Source organism: Esox lucius, chromosome 17 (genome assembly GCF_011004845.1).
Source record: "Esox lucius isolate fEsoLuc1 chromosome 17, fEsoLuc1.pri, whole genome shotgun sequence".
NCBI lineage: Eukaryota > Metazoa > Chordata > Actinopteri > Esociformes > Esocidae > Esox > Esox lucius.
The window spans coordinates 2,374,917-2,396,318 of record NC_047585.1 but is presented as its reverse complement, the minus strand read 5'-3'; the positions used below and the strand labels follow the sequence as shown (position 1 = coordinate 2,396,318).

The following is a 21,402-nucleotide window of genomic DNA, read 5'->3' as shown; positions in this document are numbered from 1 at the left end:
ATACCAAAATTTTATTGAGGTTGTTAACCATATTTTAAAATAAACGGTTGAATTTATTGCATAATATATTAGAATTTACATTTTATTTTAAATGTGTACCTCTCTTTTTGGCACGAGGGGGTGGGGTCGACTATCCGATGACAAAAGCTGAGGAATTATCGATAGTGAAAATATTTTTCATGCACATCCCTAATTGGAACATCCTGTGATTTCCATTGTTTACTTTGATTTTCGGTGTGAGTTTCAATCTTGTTGGTAATTTTGGTTTCCATTGACCATTGTTAAGTCATTTTGTTCTCGAATTACACAATGTACAGTGAAGATTTTGATCTTTTGTTCATCAAAACCCGATGTTTGATTTCAGTGTTCCCTTATTTATTTTGAGCAGTGTATTTGCAAATGTAAATCATAAATATAATTTATTTATGTTTTTTATGGTTATTAAAAGCACTCCAACACTATTAAACATATCAAACTTGATCCAAAGTACATCATTATTATAGACCTATAAATGTGTCAATAACTGTGATTTTCTGACCATCAAATAGATTTTGACAAACACATTTTACATCAAAGAAAAATATGTGCAGGCCTCTATTAACTTCAAAGTCCCTATCTGGGCATTGAACCTAAAAGTTTGCACTCCCCTGTTTTAGGCTGTTATGCAAACTATGATGTTGTGCGTTAGTGACCTGATTGGGATTTATGATTTGTAGTCAATATTTCTACACTTTTTGATGGTTGCAATAAAAAACATGCTGTAGGTTGTGGTACGGTTCAAACCATGCACATGTAGTGCTTTGGCTAGTTTCCTGTCTTGGATGCTCATTGACTGTTGCTTACTTGATAACTTGTTATAGGTGTCACTGTTCAAAAAGACCAAAATATAATTGGCATTATGTACAGTTTCTCATTGTAATATGCAATAAAGTGGTCAGACCAGTGCACAGACCTCTGGAGGGGGCCACTTTATTGTCAATGGTAGGGCAGCGGGGCCAGGGCCCCCCTTTTGTCCCTGCCTGTGCACATGCTTGATAGTGGTTACATCAGAAAGGAAGGAAGCTCAGCAAACTTATTTGTAATATATAAAAGGTATACTTATTCTTGTTATGCATTCAAAAGTATAGCTATTTCTCTTGCGAGTGTAGGTATTTATTTTGTAAATCTATTTTTTTTTTTATCAGCGGGGGTGGACTTTTTTGGGTTTGGCCCTTTCCCCTCCAAAGGTCTGTGCACGGGCCTGGTAACATGTAAAAAGCCTGTATAGTCAGACATTATTCAAAAGCAGAAGTAAAATAATTAAAAAACTTTGGTTTGGAAGACATTGTTTGTTTTTCGTCAAGCATGAATTATGTGGTATCAAAGCCAGATCTGTAAAAGTACAGTTTAAAAGTCTACTTGATGTGTTCGGTATAAAAGAAAGCCCTTTACCCAAAAAAAGCAATTAATGTATCTTGTTGGATATGTCCATCACAGCATCCTCACCTCACCATCCTTACCTGTTGGCAATTTTGTCCGTGCTTGTGTGCGTGTTTTCCCCTTGCCTCTCCGTACTGTGTTTTTTTGCACATTAGGCTGTTCATGAGATGGGACTAGCTACTCTGGTGGGATCAGAGTCACTTGGGACATCACCGTCGGTTGTGGGTGAGTCAGACTGGTATTGGGTGATAGTGTGTATCTTCATTGGTCCACTTGTAGACTGATAGTCTATAGTGTTCCTCTTGTATTTTCTTCTTCTATTTCCTCTTGTATCCTTATATCCTGAAACCCACTTCAAGTGATTAAAGAAACTGTTTAATGTAGGGCTACTCGTTGATGTGAGTGAAATCATTATCAAACTTCTGTTTTATTTAAATTTGATTAAAGATAAAAGTGCTGATTTGACCAGTACTGAAGTCTCCTGCATCATAAGGACTTGGATATTTAATATGTGGCAGTCAGAGTAAACTATCAGGAGACATTTAGGTTTGCCCTAACGACAGTTTTTTTAATCTTGCCGAATTTGTCATGAACTTTGCCAAAATGATATAGTTTTTACAAGGTAATACATGGCAAACAATGGTAATTTTGGTTCTTTACAAAATATATTGATATATGTAGTATTCTTTTTTTTATATCTACCCCCATTGTCCATGGGTTTCAAGTAGAAAGACAATGTGGTTAAAGAGTATATAATTCCTTTAAAAAAAAAATTATCGCCTTATTTTCAATTAATGGCAATGGTTGTCGTTTTTTTTAAACTCCCACCAGTTTAGCAAATAATTATCAGAAGAAAATTAAAAGTTGGTAGGTGGGGATATTTCACCAATGTTTTTCACAAGGTTGACAGTTCCTACTTACGATTTTTACATCTTGTTATTTATTGTTTTTAAAATCCTCTTATTTTCATTTTCATGAATTTAACATGGTGGCTATACTGAGTGCCATATATATTATATCTAGTTGTCTGAAAATCTACTCAAAAAGCTATCTTACCATAAGATTCAATGACTAAAAAGGTTTCCAATATTTTGGTGGTTTAGTATGAGAAACACTTTTTGTGGTCCCCTTACATAAATTTCACATCGCAACTTGGTGGCTGTAGAGCCCAGATTAACATTTGACCTCTGTGCCCCCATTTTGGCTTGCCTAAATCCCTGGGGAGGTGTCCTCTCTCTGAGATAAAAGATTAACAGGCTGCGTTCCAAATTCCATACTGTTCTCTGTGTAGTGGACTACTAATGGGCCTTCAGCAAAAACTGCCTTGTATGCAAGTTGTAAAATCAATGGCACTTCTGGTTTGTCGAGTTTGATTGGCGAGTGCTCTCTGAGGCCTGAGAATGTTGCACATCTGGGTTTGAAAACTTTGTGATCATGATACAGGAAAGTTAAAATTACCCTGAGATAAAACCAAATGACACTCATTTGGAGCGACTTGCAAGCAAGCAAGTTTATTAATATAGCACAATTCATACATAGAAGCAATGTGAAATGAAAAGAGAAATATAAAAATACAATAGAATAAAAGTCAGTTTCTCTAACTACACTCCAGGGGGATTCTCCACCCCGGTATCTCTCCTTGCACTCCAGCGCTAGGATTAACCCATCAGTCCCTTTGTGAGATAATCTCTGCATCGATGTCTTAATCGGCTGTGTCCAGGGGGACATTTATGCCGTGTCTGTACAAGTATTTTACATTCATCCTCGATTAATTACAGTTCCCAGAACTGTTTACTGCACCACCCCGTTATCTCAATCCTCATGTTCCAGTGCTTGGTTAAACTTGTCAGTCTTTCTTTGAGAACACCCTGCATCAATGTCTAAAAAGCAGCATAAGAACTTGCATTATCCATCATCAGCAGATAGTTACATTTACACAGAGGTTATTCCTCTGATAGCACCAGAACTTGCATTACAGAAAAGTAATTTATTGGTAAAACATAGAAAAAAAGAAATAGAATAAAACCAAAATAAAAACATAGAAGAAATTCAGTGTGCTTTATGAAGAAAAAAATACATACAAAAATACAATAAAATATCATAATAATGAAACAAAATTGTGGTTAAGTTTGAACGCTCAGTCATAGGTGCATGAAATGAGAAATGTTTTTAACCTGGATTTAAAAATGTATATGTTTGGGGCACATTTAAGATCAAGAGGAATAAGCAAACTTAATCTTGTCTGGTTTTAAACAACCAACCATATAGTTACTGGTCAAACACAACTACAATCCAGTGCCTTTTGACCTTGTAACCTGGTCATAAAAAAGTTTAGAATTTCCAATTTTTTTTATCTTTCTATCACAAATAGGATGTTTAGCTATCAGAATTACATATATGGTCCAGCTCAGGCTATAACATTTTAATAGTTATGGGCAAATTATTCACACATGAAATATTGCCAATGTCCACCCTGTTACAGGACATATGTATAACTATTAGAAATGTGTTTAATGCAAGTTTTATGACCATGTTCACATTGAAATCAAGTGTCCACCTACTAAACCATACTAATTTGTGCTCATCAAAGTTATTTGAAACAATAATTTTGTGGGAAAACATGTTCTCTATGATAATGCCAAGCATCCTATTTTTGCCGGACCTCGTAAGTGGAGCTGACCTAGAAGAGCGATTGTCTCCTACTGACTGAATGAGTGACTGACTGACTGACTACCCCTCGTTAAATAGCGTAGTGGTTAGAGAGGCAGACTACAGAACAACAGGTCCCACGTACGACTCCCATCACAACACATTATGCCTTAGGATTTGTTCAGGACAGACAAAAGCTTCACTAGCTATAGCCTTCAGTAGCTACGTAATAGGAAGCCTATTACGTTTTTTCGAAAAAGTCTGTTATCGTCACCTATATTGATAAATACTGTATCAATGTCATTCACAAATGGCTAATTAACTGTTGAAACGGCCAATGGCAAAAGAGGTTTTGTTCAGGATAAACAAAAACTTCACTGGCTACAACCTTCAGTTACTATGTTATAGGAAGCCTAAAATGAAATTGTTTACTGTTACAGTGGGGAGAACAAGTATTTAATACACTGCTGATTTTGGAGGTTTTCCTACTTACAAATCATGTAGAGGTCTGTAATGTTTTATCATAGGTACATTTCAACTGTGAGAGATGGAATCTAAAAAATAGAGCTTTTTGGTCTAAACTCCACTCGCCGTGTTTGGAGGAAGAAGAAGGATGAGTACAACCCCAAGAACACCATCCCAACCATGAAGCATGGAGGTGGAAACATCATTTTTTGGGGATGCTTTTCTGCAAAGGGGACAGGACGACTGCACCGTATTGAGGGGAGGATGGATGGGGCCATGTATCGTGAGATCTTGGCCAACAACCTCCTTCCCTCAGTAAGAGCATTGAAGATGGGTCGTGGCTGGGTCTTCGACCCGAAATACACAACCAGGGCAACTAAGGAGTGGCTCCGTAAGAAGCATCTCAAGGTCCTGGAGTGGCCTAGCCAGTCTCCAGACCTGAACCTAATAGAAAATCTTTGGTGGGAGCTGAAAGTCCGTATTGCCCAGCGAAAGCCCCGAAACCTGAAGGATCTGGAGAAGGTCTGTATGGAGGAGTGGGCCAAAATCCCTGCTGCAGTGTGTGCAAACCTGGTCAAGAACTACAGGAAATGTATGATCTCTGTAATTGCAAACAAAGGTTTCTGTACCAATTATTAAGTTCTGCTTTTTTGATGCATCAAATACTTATGTCATGCAATAAAATGCAAATTAATTACTTAAAAATCTTACAAAGTGATTTTCTGTTTTAGATTCCGTCACTCACAGTTGAAGAGTACATATGATAAAAATTACAGACTTCTACATGCTTTGTAAGTGGGAAAACCTGCAAATTCTGAAGTGTATCAAATACTTGTTCTCCCCACTGTAACAGTAAACAATTTCATTTTAGGCTTCCTATAACATAGTAACTGAAGGTTGTAGCCAGCAAAGTTTTTGTTTATCCTGAACAAAACCTCTTTTGCCACTGGCCGTTTCAACAGTTAATTAGCCATTGCACTGTATATTGCAACTATTTCTGGTGGAATGTCTTAGGATTTGTTCAGGATAGACAAATACTTTGCTGACTACACGATTCGAAAAAGTCTGTTATCGTCACCTATATTGATACAGTAGTTATTGTATCAATGTCATTCACGAATGGCTAATAACCTGTTAAAACAGCCAGTGGCAAAAGCCATACAGGTCATAGATGCTGTTTGTGGTGGAGGTAAACTTAATATGAAACTTTACTCAGTTTAACACAATGCTTAATGGTGTCTAACTAAATACTCTTGGTGATGTTAATGCGTGACAAAATTATATATTGTCAATAGGCTGTTCCTACACCCAGCAAATGTATAGCTCTGTGGAGTAGTGGTTAAAGATGCAGCCTTTTACATACGTGACCCAGGTTTGATTCTCAGGAGGGGTTCAATTATCTAATTTTATTTTTTTATTGCGGGCCTGCTGAACTAGGCTTGCCTGATTTCTTGTTCAATAATAACCATAAATGTAATTTAGAATTTGGTTAAAAAAAATAGAATGTGTTGTTGATTGATACTTTATAGGTTTATGTTAATGTGCAGAGAAAGCATACGCTAAATAAAACCTATTTAGTGTTACAGGGTGGACTGAATGGAAATAGGGTGGAGGGCTGCAACAGGGTGGACATTTCAGTAAAAACTGATCAAATATTTTATCAAAGAGAGGCATTTTATTAACATAAAATAATGGAAACAGGAACATAGATCACACATGAAAATATAGACTTCTATAACTTTGATTTGATACATTTAATTTAATTAACATTAATATTAACAGTACCATTCTATTTTACTAATCTATCAACTTTTACTAATCTATCAACGGTAAAACATACAGTTGGAAGTCAGATGTTTACATACACCTTAGCCAAATACTTTAAACTCAGTTGATCAAAATTCCTGATATTTAATACTAGTACAGTCCGGGGGGAAAAGGTTTTGATACCCTGCTGATTTTGTACGTTTGCCCACTAACAGAAAGGATCAGTCTATAATTTTAATGGTAGGTTTATTTGAACAGTGAGAGACAGAATAACAACAAAAAAATCCAGAAAAACGCGTGTCAAAAATTTTATAAATTGATTTGCATTTTAATGAGTGAAATAAGTATTTGACCCCTCTGCAAAACATGACTTAGTACTTGGTGGCAAAACCCTTGTTGGCAATCACAGAGGTCAGACGTCTCTTGTAGTCAGCCACCAGGTTTGCACACATCTCAGGAGGGATTTTGTCCCACTCCACTTTGCAGATCTTCTCCAAGTCATTAAGGTTTCAAGGCTGACATTTGGCAACTCAAACCATCAGCTCCCTCCACAGATTTTCTATGGGCTAGGCCACTCCAGGACCTTAATGTGCTTCTTCTTGAGCCACTCCTTTGTTGTCTTGGCCGTTGTGTTTTGGGTCATTGTCATGCTGGAATACCCATCCACGACCCATTTTCAATGCCCTGGCTGAGGGAAGGAGGTTCTCAACCAAGATTTGACAGTACATGGCCCCGTCCATTGTCCCTTTGATGCGGTGAAGTTGTCCTGTCCCCTTAGCAGAAAAAACACCCCCAAAGCATTATGTTTCCACCTCCATGTTTGACGGTGAGGATGGTGTTCTTGGGGTCATAGGCAACATTCCTCCTCCTCCAAACATGGCGAGTTGAGCTGATGCGAAATAACTACATTTTGGTCTCATCTGACCACAACACTTTCACCCAGTTTTCCTCTGAATCATTCAGATATTCATTAGCAAACTTCAGACAGGCTTGAACATGTGCTTTCTTGAGCAGGGGGACCTTGTGGGCGTTGCATTTCAGTCCTTCACGGCGTAGTGTATTACCAATTGTTTTCTTGGTGACTATGGTCTCAGCTGCCCTGAGATTATTGACAAGATCCTCCTGTGTAGTTCTGGGCTGATTTCTCACCGTTCTCATGATCATTGCAACTCCACGCAGTGAGATCTTGCATGGAGCCCCAGACAGAGGGAGATTGACAGTTATTTTGTGTTTCTTCCATTTGCGATTAATCGCACCAACTGTTGTCACCTTCTCACCAAGCTGCTTGGTGATGGTCTTGTGGCCCATTCCAGCCTTGTGTAGGTCTACAATCTTGTCCCTGACATCTTTGGACAGCTCTTTGGTCTTGGCCATGGTGGAAAGTTTGGAATCTGATTGATTGCTTCTGTGGATAGGTGTCTTTTATATAGGTAACAAACTGAGATTAGGAGGACTCCCTTTTAGAGTGTGCTCCTAATCTCAGCTCATTACCTGTATAAAAGACACCTGGGAGCCAGAAATCTTTCTGATTGAGAGGGGATCAAATACTTATTTCACTCATTAAAATGCAAATCAATTTATAATATTTTTGACATGCGTTTTCTTTCTGGATTTCTTTTGTTGTTCTTCTGTCTCTCACTGTTCAAATAAACCTACCAATAAAATTATAGACTGATCATTTCTTTATCAGTGGGCAAACGTACAAAATCTGAATATTTTTTTACCTCACTGTATATATAATATGAGACAGAGACAGGTTGACAGAAGCTGTTGATCTGTGACTATTTGTAAGATTGTATCTCTTCATGTGCATTTGGAAAACAATGGCATCTACTACAGTGAGGTATTTGTGGGACTGTACCACATAGCAAACTTCTATGCACCCCCTGTATGCAATAACACATCCTCTGCAGTCTGGTATCAGATTTCACATTCCAGTTGACGACTGACATGTAGTAATGTATGGAGGTACTGGCAGCCAGACAGAAATGCTGGGATTAAGTTTTTGTATGCCAATAAAAAGACAGGAAACAAGACTTTATCACAAAGTTATTGAGCTGAGAGCACTTAATTTGGTGTCTTCCGCTGTGATTAAATATTTATTTTCCCCAATCTAAACAATAAGTTGTTTAGAAAAAGAAAAACAAGGATGGGAGATGCGATGCAGCCCTGTGGGTATTTTACAGATTTTACACAAACAAGAGCCAACATCCCATCGCTTCCAACTGAGGTGGGGAGAAGGAGAGACAAAAAAAGAAAGCAAGAAAGAGGGAATGGAAAAAAGGGACTGTGATCCACACCCAGAAAAACCTTACTGTTGGTCCTGGAGGGACAATCTTGAAGACCCACAGATTTTATCCAATCCCTCAAATCAGAGACAAACCTGTGACACCAGATGAATGCAGGTAAACAAGAAAAAAGTGTGGTCCCTGGTGGAGCAGCAGACTAAGGCATTCCATTGGAGAACCAAGCTGACAAACACGTTTTAGATTCAAGCCTTGACTGTCATGCTAGCTGTTGATTGGCTGGGATGCCCCAACGACCAGAGTGGTCCAGAGAGCGAGGAGGCGTGGTCAGGTATTTCCACATGTGACTGTGCTGTAGTGGCTACCTCAGGCGCCTTGGGTGACTGCAAAGCTAATTGAGGTAGTCAAGTGAGTGACCGTGCCCTCATGATCTGACTTAGATTAGATTAAACTTTATTGTCATTGAACAAGTACAGTACAACGAAATGCAGTTTGCGTCTAACCAGAAGTGCAAATAGGGGAGGGCAGAAAATGTACAAGTATTCAGTATATATGTACAAGTGGAATGTATAAATGTGCATTTATGCAAATGCATTACATATGGCAATTTTAAATGTGCAATGGAAGCAAAGAGAGGAGGCCAGAAAATGTACAAGTATAAAGTAAAATGTATATACAGTGGGATAAATAGTTGTGGATTGAAGAGCTCTGCAGGTCCCTATAAGGAATCATTGCTGCGATCTTTAAAGCTCCACGAAACAGACTGGGAGATGTTTTAATGAGGCTGATCTGTCAATACAACTGACATTAATGACATTGAGGAACAAACAAAAATGTAGTAAAAAAAAAGCAAAAACTAAATATTTACTATTGTTTCAGGCCTCAGGACTAAGATTGGTCATCCCTGGTCAACCATACAAATTACAAACTGTCCCCTTATGGTCAGTGTACAACAGCCATGATCCCAGGGAGGCCTTTTGTCATGGGGCAAATCTTGGTGTTCAGTTGCAGGCATTTCCATTAGGGTTCAACCGATTAATTCTTTGGCCAATTAATCAGTGCGGATAGGACATTTTACAAACCATTGCTATCGGCAGAACTTTGCTCTGATAGTGGCCAATGGCTGCGCAGACTACTGGTTATTTGCAATTTACATCACCTTTGCGATGAGCCGTGTGATGGTAATTCCATGTATCGACACTCGGAGTAAGGGACACAGAGAGAAAGTTCTCTTTGTACATTATTTTATTAATTATTATGCACAGAGACTATTATGAGAGACGCGTCAACCGCTTACACAAACATAATCGTCTGAGGAGCCTCTAACTAATATAGCTCATTCAACCGTATATATCACATAGGAAAAAGGGGTGTGGTAAGATGCTGCCATCTGTTTCATGTCAATCAAACACCTTCCCTTTGTTCTATCAAATGCTATCTTCCCCCAACTTATCCTTCCTGCCATAATGTTTACTGTAGTGTTTACCCAAAGGGGCCAACTGACCTTACTGCCCCCTGTTGTATCTTCTCCTATCTTGTCCTAGAACCCATTGATCTGCATCTGGACAGACAATAGATGTCCCCTATGCAAATACCAGATCCCACACATTCCTGTACCTATCTTAACAGTGGGACTCAGTCGGAGGCTCCATACATTTACTCAAGGTAATGTCACTGTACCTGAGATCATTTATATTTAAATGAAAGTTAACTTTAAGACAGTGTTATTCGTTTTTATGAGCATGATAAGGTTATTGCAAGCAAGCAAACAAGTTTATTTGTATAGCACAATTCATACATAGAAGCAATTCAATGTGCTTTACACAGAAAAAGGAAAAAATCTAAAAATACAATAGCATAAAAACAAATACTCAAATGAAAACATCAAAACAACATCATAATAATAAAACATAGAACATTAGAACATATAAATAAAAACATAGGAAGCTATAAAAGTGGTAAGGCTTAACAGTCTTAATTTTAAGTGCTCAGTCATAGGCTTGTGAAAAGAGAAGTGTTTTAACCTGGATTAAAAAATGTATACCTTTTGGGGCACATCTAAGATCTTCTGGTAGTTCATTCCAGTTGTGTGCAGCATAACTGCTAAACGCAGCTTGACTAGTTTGGACTCTGGGCTCGATTAGCTGACCTGTGTTCATGGATCTAAGAGCCCTGCTCGGTTTATATTCTTCAAACATATCAGAAATGTATTTGGGGCCTAAACCATTCAGTGATTTATGAACTAAAAGCACCACTTCGAAATCTGTTCTGTAACTGACTGGAAGCCAGTGCAACGATTTAAGAACCGGAGTGATGTGCTCTGTTCTCTTGGTCCTGGTTAACATTCTAGCAGCAGTATTCTGAATGAGCTGCAACTGTTTTACAGTCTTTTTGGGGAGTCCAGTTAAGAGGCCATTACAGTAGTCAACCCTACTAGAGATAAAAGCATGGATGAGCTTCTTTTGGTCATTTTGGGACACCAAGCCCTTGATTCTGGCCATATTTTTACGATTATAGAATGCTGTTTTGGTGACCGCTTTGATATGACTGTTAAATGTGAGGTCTGAGTCTACCAGAACACCAAGATTACACACTTGGTCCCTGGTTTTTAGGGCCAGAGAATCAAGCTCTTTTACTAATACTAGTTATTTTTTGTTGCCAAACACAATAATCTAAATTTTATCTTGGTTTAATTGTAGACAATTTTGGTTCATCCAGGTATTTATGGGCTCTATAAAGTGACACAGAGTCTATTGAGCTGTTGTCATACGGTTCTAGAGCCATATATATTTGAGTATCATTGGCATTAGCTATGGTAGTTAATGTTGTTGTTCTGTAGAATTTGGCCCAGAGGTAGCATATAGAGATTGAACAGGGGTGGTCCAAAAACTGATCCCTGTGGATCTCTGCATGTCATACCCACCCTATCAGATTCATGATTACCAATGGTGACAAAGTAACTCCACCCATCTAGATAAGATCTGAACCAATTAAAGACTGTCCTGGAGAGTCCTACCCAATTTTCCAGCCTATCTATAAGTGTTCTATGATCTACAGTGTCAAATGCTGCACTGAGATCTAATAGAACCAGAATTGTTATTTTTTCGGAATCAGTATATCAGCCGTATATCATTTAAAACTTTTATTACGGCTGTTTCAGTACTGTGGTGAGGACAGATGCCTGACTGAAATTTGTCTAAGAGACTGCTTGAGTTCACAAAATCACTGAGTTGATTAAAGACCACCTTCTCAGTGATGTTGGCTATGAATGGGAGATTTGATACAGGTCTATAGTTGTTCATTATAGATATATCCAGTGTTCTTTTTTTAATAGGGGCTTAATGGCAACTGTTTTTAGAGACGTTGGGAAAATGCCTGATTGCAGAGAACTACTTACTATTTGCTGTAGGTCCATTGTTATAGAGATACACTAATTTTTTTTTAAGATGTCAGTGTGTCGAGACAACATGTGGAAGCTTTAAGATGACTGTTTCTTCTAGGGATTTTGGATCACTTGTATTAACTGTATTGCAGTGTCATTATTAGACTGTGTAGTTCTGATGGTCTGTCTAATTCTTAAATTATTTTCACTAAAGAAACATGCAAATTCATTACATTTCACAGTGAATATGAGTATCTGCTTTAGGGGGTTTGTGAGCTTATTGACCATGGCAAATAGAGTGTGGGTATTTTTGTTATTCTTGTTGGTCATTCCCAATAAATGTTGCTGTCTGGGCCTGCGTAACTCATTGTTGAAGCTACCAAGGCCTTGTTTATATTGGTTATAGACTTACATTATTAATGCATTGGACTGAAGATAACTTCTGCTCTGCCGAAAGTATGTGCTCTCTGTTTTGCTAGCAAGCATGGTTGTTAGAATTTGGCTAACCTGAAGTGCAAGCTTAACACAGCTATGGGCCATATCTGATCATTTGGGGGCCACCTTCACTGAAAATGTGTGTCTACGGTTAACTCCTGATATTAATCTAAACAACTGTAACAGACACCATGTAATGGCACTCTTTTTGAGACACCTGCGCTGGCACTTTTCAATGTAGACTTAATCAGAGATATTTTTCTCAGAAAGCTATTCTCCATACCATGAAAAAACCTTCAACGCATTATTCTGGCGACAGGGTTATTAAACGTCAGCTAAATCTTGTGGTCCCGGGGTAAACGCTGTAGCAACTGATTTTACAGCAAGGCAGACAAGTGGAATTCAATTAGTATCGGTTTTCAGTTTATTTTTCCCCACAAACGTATCCATTTTTGATATTAAAACGCATGCTTTAGGGTATTCCTTACCCCGGGAATATGCATGAAGATTAATGGTTTGTAAGAGTGGCATTACAATTTAAGGGGATGTGCAAAAGAAGTAATCCTTTCTGGCCAGTGATAAATCAAATAACAGCATCGCCCATTGTAGAGCACATTTGTTTCTAACGATGTAATCCACCAAATCACACTTCAGGATGTTCTGTTACCAAAGTATAGAAGAGGAACGCCTTTCTGGAGAGAATAGAGACATGCAGTTTCTTCCATTATAATATCAGGCTTCTCAACTGGAATAACTGACTTTATGGGGGGAAAATAGCTAAAAATATATACATAGCTCAGAGTTTAAGTTAGCCGGCGATTGCTGGTATATATATGTAGGAAAATATGCCAAATAAATAGATGAATAGCATATTTCGAGTGTTTGGTCATGTGACTAAGCGTGGCACCAGATTCAAAAGCTGCACACTCCGGCAGCAATTCCAGCATATGTTTCATATGCAATGGCACAACATATATTTATATCCATACATTTTAATGCACATTATCTAATTAGGAAATATGGTTGTAAATGACAAAATGCGACTTACATTCATTTGAACGATTTGGCTCAAATTATTGCAATCAGGCAACTATGTAATATTTGCGTGAGCCCTAGATGTAGCCTATATGCTAATTTCGCAAAAGTTGTGAAGAGATCATTCTGCTGACTAATTTAAATAAAAAAATGTGTGTTTCTGTTTTATTGCTGTTTAAATTTAGCTTATTATATGGCTATTTAAAACATGTCTGGTAGCTGTTCTATATGGCTGGATTTCTGAAATTTTAACGGCCATATTGGCAGGGAAAAAAGGGAACTCTGATATAGCTCCCACCCAGTGTTATTTTGCATACTAGAATCAGTCAGTTTGAGGTTCAGTTCCAGATTAATCAGTTTATTTAGGTATTTACTTTGACTTAGATGTTCAGTTCAACAGTTATCCTGTTTCTAATAGTCAAAGATTGTTCGTTTTTGAAAGTGTGTGTGGGGGGGTGGGGGGATGGTATCGGCAGATGAATCTGCTATCAGCTGCTTCCTGCTCCAAACTATCGTTATTTTATCGGCCTTTAAAAATCCACTATCGGTCAACCTCTAATTTCCATTGCCTCCCACAGCAGACTATAAGCCCCAAAACCAGTCTGTATCCTAAATTACATTCTGTTCCATATGTAATAGGGAAGAAAGGTTCCCAAATAGTGTCTTTCTAACTACAGCCCATCTGGCATTCCACACAAACAGGATGCAGGGCACTAGTAGCTCTGGGATCCATTAAAACAAAACAGCAGAAATATCAGCTTGGGAGAAGCCTTGATTGAACTCCTCTTGAGTCTGTCTGCTGTGTCCCCTCTCTGGCTCTCAAATACCAAAGAGAGGACAGTTTGTGCTCAGTTTAAAATGAAATTTGAATGTGTTGACACTATGAAAATGGTATCATGTGACTGATGTGTTTTTGAAGGGAAACATTAAATTCTGTTCAAGCTGTTTCTTTCATTTTTGGGTGGGATGATGTTTCCACCTCCATGCTTCACGGTTGGGGTGGTGTTCTTGGGGTTGTACTCATCCTTCTTCTTCCTCCAAACACGGCAAGTGGAGTTTAGACCAAAAAACTCTATTTCTGTCTCATCAGACCACATGACTTTCTCCCATTCCTCCTCTGGATCATCCAGATGGTCATTGGCAAACTTCAGACGGGCCTGGACATGCGCTCCCCACTGTATGATTTTGTAGACTGTTTCTATGCTACTCACCTGCGGACTAATTAATAGCTAAGCCCATAGTCTTTTTCCATCCATATTCGAAGCAATACATAAGAGAATTAGGCTTATTTTCCAGGTTTGTGTGCCAATTTACAGTCAGCAGGATAGTCCATTAGAAGGTTTTCTCTTGTTACTCTTCACAAATACACCCACCATCCCACCTACCCACGAACACAAACACCTTAAATAAGGGCTTGTTAACATTATGCAAAATTGTCTACATTGAAGAAGACTCAAGACGCTAGATAATTTTCTTTTGTAAATTTGCAGTTATCAATAGCTTGAGACACCACCTTCCGAGGTAGCGTGTGCCACATTTTCAGTTGAGCCTTGCTTGAGTTTTGCAAGTGTGAACACAGTTGTGTTGGATCTATATACGTTTCTGTGCAGTACGAACGCTTGACAGCCACAGTCCTGCTTGGTAGGTTCTATAAGTACAAACACTATGGAAATTATGCAAACTAAAGTAAGACTATCATGCAGTTTTTTTCCTTTCTAGTAATTGTCTGCCCTCATCGACCATACTTACACATCACACACTCACACAATACTTGTTTTTATTAATTTCAGGATAAACATTTGTTTTTCTTCATTCAAAATGAAAAAGAACAAAATCACCACACACACACACTGAGATTCAAAAACACATTTTGTGCCACCACCACAAATATAAACCCAACCACAGTCCATTATGCATTTCAGGAATTAAATTCTTTAGTGTTTAATTCTCAAGGGTGATCATCTGTCTGTTTTGATCCCAGATGAGATTCCACAGCAGCTTTGAATATATTCAGTTGCATCTTTGTCACAGATCGTGTAGGAGTTGGAAGTAGGCGCAGGCCAAAAGGCAGATTTATTGAACTGGAAACAAAAGGCGCAGCAAACTAAATGACCAGCGTCTACGGACGCACAATAACTGAAAACATAATGACTGGAAGGGCAACTTAAATAGGATCCCCAATTGGAGCCAACGATGAACACTGGCCTCCAATTGGGGAGAACAAAAAAAACTATCATAGAGATGCCTAGAGGCATCTATTTCTGACACGTCCTGACTACAGTACATTGTAGGCACAAAGGTAGTGTACTACAGTATATAGGGAAAAGGGTATAATGCCAGACATAGCCTGGGGTTGAATATGAATAGCCTTCCTATTGTTTAAAGTGAGGTTATAACAATTGAGTCCAATGCAGTGAAAAGGCAGCAAGTGTTCAAATGTAATTTAGCACTAATTAGCACTAATAATCCTACCAAAGAAAATCTAAGCGATATATAAAAAGTCTGCTGTGAGTGAATGAAATACCAATAAAACAACTTTGCTGCCTCCGAATTTTGCGTCAAAGGCTGTGTGTTTTCCTGTAATATTCTTTCATACGTTCTAGGATACATGCTGGGTGTTGATGATGATCCATGATGATCTTTCATAGCACCAAGCTGAACATAGGATACAAACTGTGTATGTGCCCCTAGCTTCTGGGAAACCCCCATGAGCCATTCAAATTCACCAGCCTAACCCAAGGAGTGGGCTGGCATTGTCAACAAGTATTTCCTGGTCAGATCACACTCTTGTGACTCCCTCTAGTGACTTGGATGCCTGCAAAGTGCCAAACAAGGTCCAACTATTATCTGTTTTTAACCCGACCATTCCCAAATGTCTTTTAACACAACCCTTCCAAACTGTGTTTAAACCGACTCTTCCCAGCAGACTATTAATCTGAACCTTCTAAAAAAGTATTTTAACCCAAACCTTCCAAACTGTCTATTAACCCAATCCTTCCAAATTGTATTTTAACCCAACCCTTCCAAACTGTCTTTTAACTCGACCCTTCCAAAATGTATTTTAACCCGACCCTTCCAAGACTCTTTTAAACAGTTTATTAATCCTAACCTGCTAAAAAATGCTTTTAACCCGACCCTTCCAAAATGTCTTTTAACTCGACCCTTCCAAAATGTATTTTAACCCAGCCCTTCCAAACTGTTTTTTAACCAGACTCTTTTAAACAGTTTATTAATCCTAACCTGCTAAAAAATGCTTTTAACCCAACCCTTCCAAAATGTCTTTTAACTCGACCCTTCCAAAATGTATTTTAACCCAACCCTTCCAAACTGTTTTTTAACCAGACTCGTTTAAACAGTTTATTAATCCTAACCTGCTAAAAAATGCTTTTAACCCGACCCTTCCAAAATGTCTTATAACCCGATCCTGCAACAATGAAAATGTGACAAAAATAAGAGAACGATTAAGACACCATAATTAATTATGTTGGAGCCAAGTTCATCACCAAAATGTAGTGCTGGGTGAGAGAGTATGGTGAGAGAGACTACAGAGTGTGGGGGGAGAGAGAGAGAGAGTATGGGGAGAGAGATTGGAAAGGATGGGGGGAGAGAGAGAGTGAGAGTATGGGGAGAAGCATGCGGCATCTGGAAAAATATCCCTGTCTGTGAACGATGTGTTTATACAAAGTCTGTGCTGGCTTGAATGGCCCTAAAGAGTCTGATGGTATCGGATTACAGAATTAGCACCAGGATTTATTGGGTATTCACATTATGGTATTTTTCTTTACGAGAGGGTCTCTGTGTGATGGTTCCCCGGGTCGGCCTGTGGTCCAGGCTGTGTATGCATATGTGTGTTGGTCTGCGTGTGTGTATGTCTTTAAATGAGTTACAGTTTGTATATGAGGACTGTGTGTATTGGGGGAAGGTACACAGGGAGTGGACCTCTGACCTTTCCTGTTCATTTCTGTCTGACCTTTCTGTGTTTCTCTGTACCTGGGGCCCTCTATTGTGGATTTTTCTGCATGTTGGGGAAGCCTGTAATCTTAACACTGACCTGTGAGTGATTTACTCAGTCTCTAGGAGGGACTGGCTGTGAACATGTGAGTAGCCCCCCCACATGAGAGCCCCAGCATACATAATTTCTCTCCCACGTAAATAGAGGCCCACTTCTCCAATGTACAAAAGCACATGTGTAGCTGGAAACACAAGGAACTTATTTGGGGCATGTCCCCCCCCCCCCCCCATCTACATTCGGTTGAAGTAAAGTAGAGAATTAGGTGATTTTTTATAACGTGTTCCTTCTAACCTTTAGCGAGTAGAGAATGGGACGCTAGATAGACGTATCTTACTTTGCATAGTAATTACCTTAATAATTTCAATAACAATTTACACTAGCATGTTTGATATGTACCACAAATGACAGTGGGCATCAATAGAGAGAAAATTTAGCAATATGCATTTGCATTGCATCGAAACTTGCCACAGTTCTGGCGCAATTGTCTTCACGCTTTCAAACTTTGGGTGGGGCTCGATCGAAAATATGGTGCATGCTACCTTGGAAGGTGGTGTCACAAGCTTTTGATAAGTTTATACAACAAAATAATCATATTTTGACCCCTCTCCATAAGCACTATGCTTGGAGAGGGGTCAACAAGGCCTATAGTGAATACCATCCCTACTGTGAAACATGGTGGTGGATCACTGATGTTTTGGGGGTGTGTGAGCTCTAAAATAGCAATGCCGACTGTTTGGAGTACAAGCTAGGACCCAGTATCTCTATTCCTGTGTTGATTAGAAATAGAAGGAGCCGTGAGCATGCAACCCATAAAGTAAACTTGTCTAATCTGTTAACTGTAACATGTCAATCAACTAGTCCAGGAACCCCTATTATATCTATTAAGATGGCTTAACTTAATATCAGATCTCTCGCCAACCAATCAATCTTGTAAATGACATGGTGGTGGATCACTGATGTTTTGGGGGTGTGTGAGCTCTAAAATAGCAATGCCGACTGTTTGGAGTACAAGCTAGGACCCAGTATCTCTATTCCTGTGTTGATTAGAAATAGAAGGAGCCGTGAGCATGCAACCCATAAAGTAAACTTGTCTAATCTGTTAACTGTAACATGTCAATCAACTAGTCCAGGAACCCCTATTATATCTATTAAGATGGCTTAACTTAATATCAGATCTCTCGCCAACCAATCAATCTTGGTAAATGACATTATAATATCCTACAACCTAGATTTTATGTTTCTTGCTGAAACATGGCTAATAGAAGATTGTAGTGCTGCAATTTTTAACGAGACAGCACCTGAAAAATGTGGCTATTTGAATATGGGTCGAAATGGTAGGAAAGGAGGAGTGGGTGCCCTATTCAAAGATACATTCCAGTGCAAAAAAATTACACTAGATAATTTTATTTCTTTTGAATATCTCTGTTTTACATTGAATGGTACCCCCAAAATGTTTTTTTTAACCATTTACAGACCTCCCCGATATTATGCAAATGTTATTGTTGATTTTGCTGAACTACACTCTGTTATATCAGTTGATTATAACGTTTATTATTACAGGGGATTTTAACATCCACATAGATTAGTACAGACAATAATGCCAAATAACTTTTTGCACTACTTGACACTTTTGATCTCACTCAACATGTGAAATAGAGTACACACACTCAAGGCCACATTCTAGATCTGGTTATCTCTAAAGGTCTTAATATTTTCTCTGTCATGGTTAATGACTTGGCCCTGTCTGATAATTTCTGTGTCCTTTTTGATTCACAATCCCCCCAAATGTTCCAGTAAACTCTGTTTCTGTTAAGAAAAGGTACATTAATGGTACCAATGCTCAGTTTATTGAAGCCATAGCTATCTCTCCAACAATAAGTGCTGAGTCAGTTGATGTACTCTTGGATAATTTGTATGCCAAAATATGGAATGTCATGGATTGTGTTGCACAGGTAAAGGTAAAGAAAACTATGAGCAAACAGAAAACACCACGGAGAACCACCATGATGGTAAGCGCCCTGAAAAGAGAATGTAGGAAAGCTGAACGTAAGTGGAGGAAACATAACTTTAAATCCACTAAGACATCTATAAACAAAGCCTTGGTAGCTTCAACAATGAGTTACACAGGGCCAGACAGCAACATTTATCGGGAATAATCAACAAAAATATCAACAATACCCGCACTTTATTTGTCATGGTCGACAACCTTACAAACCCAATAAAGCAGATAGCATCAGAACTCATATCCACTGTGAAATGTGATGAATTTGCATGTTTCTTTAGTGAAAAAAGTATAAATATTAGATGGAACATCAGAACTACACAGTCTAACAAGGACTTTGTACTGTCACCACGACAACCAAGACATAACTTGGTAATTATGTCGCATTTTAATATAATTGATAAAAAATCCCTAGAAGAAACAGTTCAACATCTTAAAGTTTTCACTTGCTGTCTCGACACACTGCCATCAGACTTTCATTATTATTTTTTTAACTCTACAACAATGAACCTACCGCAAATAGTAAATAGTTCTCTGCAATCAGGCATTTTCCCAACGTCTCTAAAAACAGCTATCATTAATCCCCTATTAAAAAAGAGAACACTGGATATATCTATAATGAACAACTATAGACCTGTATCAAATCTCCCTTTTATAGCCAAGAACATTGAGAAGGTTGTCTTCAATCAACTCAGCAATTTTGTGAACTGAAGTGGTCTCTTAGACAAATTTCTGTCAGGTTTCCGACCACACCACAGTACTGAAACAGCTAAATACTGATTCTGGTAAAATAACAGTTCTGGTTCTATTAGATCTCAGTGCAGCATTTGACACTGTAGATCATAGAACACTTATAGATAGGCTGGAAAATTGGGTAGGACTCTCTGGGACAGTCCTTGATTTGTTCAGATCTTATCTAGTTGGCCGGAGTTACTTTGACACCATTGGTAATCATGAATCTGGCTATGACATGCGGAGTTTCCCAGGGATCAGTTCTCGGACTGCTTCTGTTCAATCTCTATATGTTACCTCTGGTAACACAAAACAACAACATTAACTACCACAGCTATGCCGATGATACTCATATATATATATATATATATATATATATATATATATGGCTCTCGAACCATATGACAGCAGTTTAATAGACTCTCTGTGTCATTGTATAGAGCACATAAATACCTGGATGAACTAAAATTGTCTACAATTAAACCAAGATAAAATTCAGATTATTGTGTTTGGCAACAAAAATAAAAGAACAAGTATTAGTAAAGAGCTGGATTCTCGGGCCCTTAAAACCAGGGATCAAGTGCGTAATCTTGATGTTCTGATTCAGACCTGACATTTAACAGTCATATCAAAGCGGTCACCAAAACAGCATTCTATCATCTACAAAATATAGGCAGAATCAAAGGCTTGGTGTCCCAAAAAGACCAAGAGAAGCTCATCCATGCTTTTATCTCTAGTAGGGTTGACTACTGTAATGGCCTCTTAACGGGACTCCTGAAAGACTGTAAAACAACTAGAATGTTAATCAGGACCAAGAGAACAGAGCACATCACTCCAGTTCTTAAATCTTTGCATTGGCATCCAGTCAGTTACAGAATATATTTCAAAGTGGTGCTTTCCGTTTATAAATCTCTGAATGGTTTAGGACCCGAATACTTTTCTGATATGTTTGAAGAATATAAACGAAGTAGGGCACTTAGATCCATGGACACAGTTCAGTTAGTAGAGCCCAGAGTCCAAACTAAACATGGAGAAGCTGCGTTTAGCAGTTATGTTGTACACAACTGGAATAAACTACCAGAAGATCTTAGATCTGCCCCAAACATATACATTTTCAAATCCAAGTTAAAAACAAGACTGAGCATTTAAACTTAACCACACTGTTTAGCCTCATGACTTCCTATGTTTTTATCCCATTTTTAATCTTTATATGTTTTCTTATTGTATTTTTTATTATTATGATGTACTTATTTGTTTT

At 38.4% G+C, this 21,402-nt stretch overlaps 1 protein-coding gene across 16 annotated transcripts in view; it reads left to right on the top strand.

Moving 5' to 3' along the window:
- Nucleotides 1-21,402, top strand: part of ripor3 (RIPOR family member 3) — a 135,299-nt gene that overhangs the window by 16,579 nt on the left and 97,318 nt on the right. For 2 of the 16 annotated variants that reach the window (XM_020044427.2, XM_020044426.2), the window contains exon 2: nucleotides 1,575-1,644. The exons of the other annotated variants lie outside the window; for them this stretch is intronic. The gene's annotated coding sequence lies outside the window, so the exon portion shown is untranslated. The remainder of the gene's footprint in view (nucleotides 1-1,574; nucleotides 1,645-21,402) is intronic. 16 annotated transcript variants of the gene reach the window in all.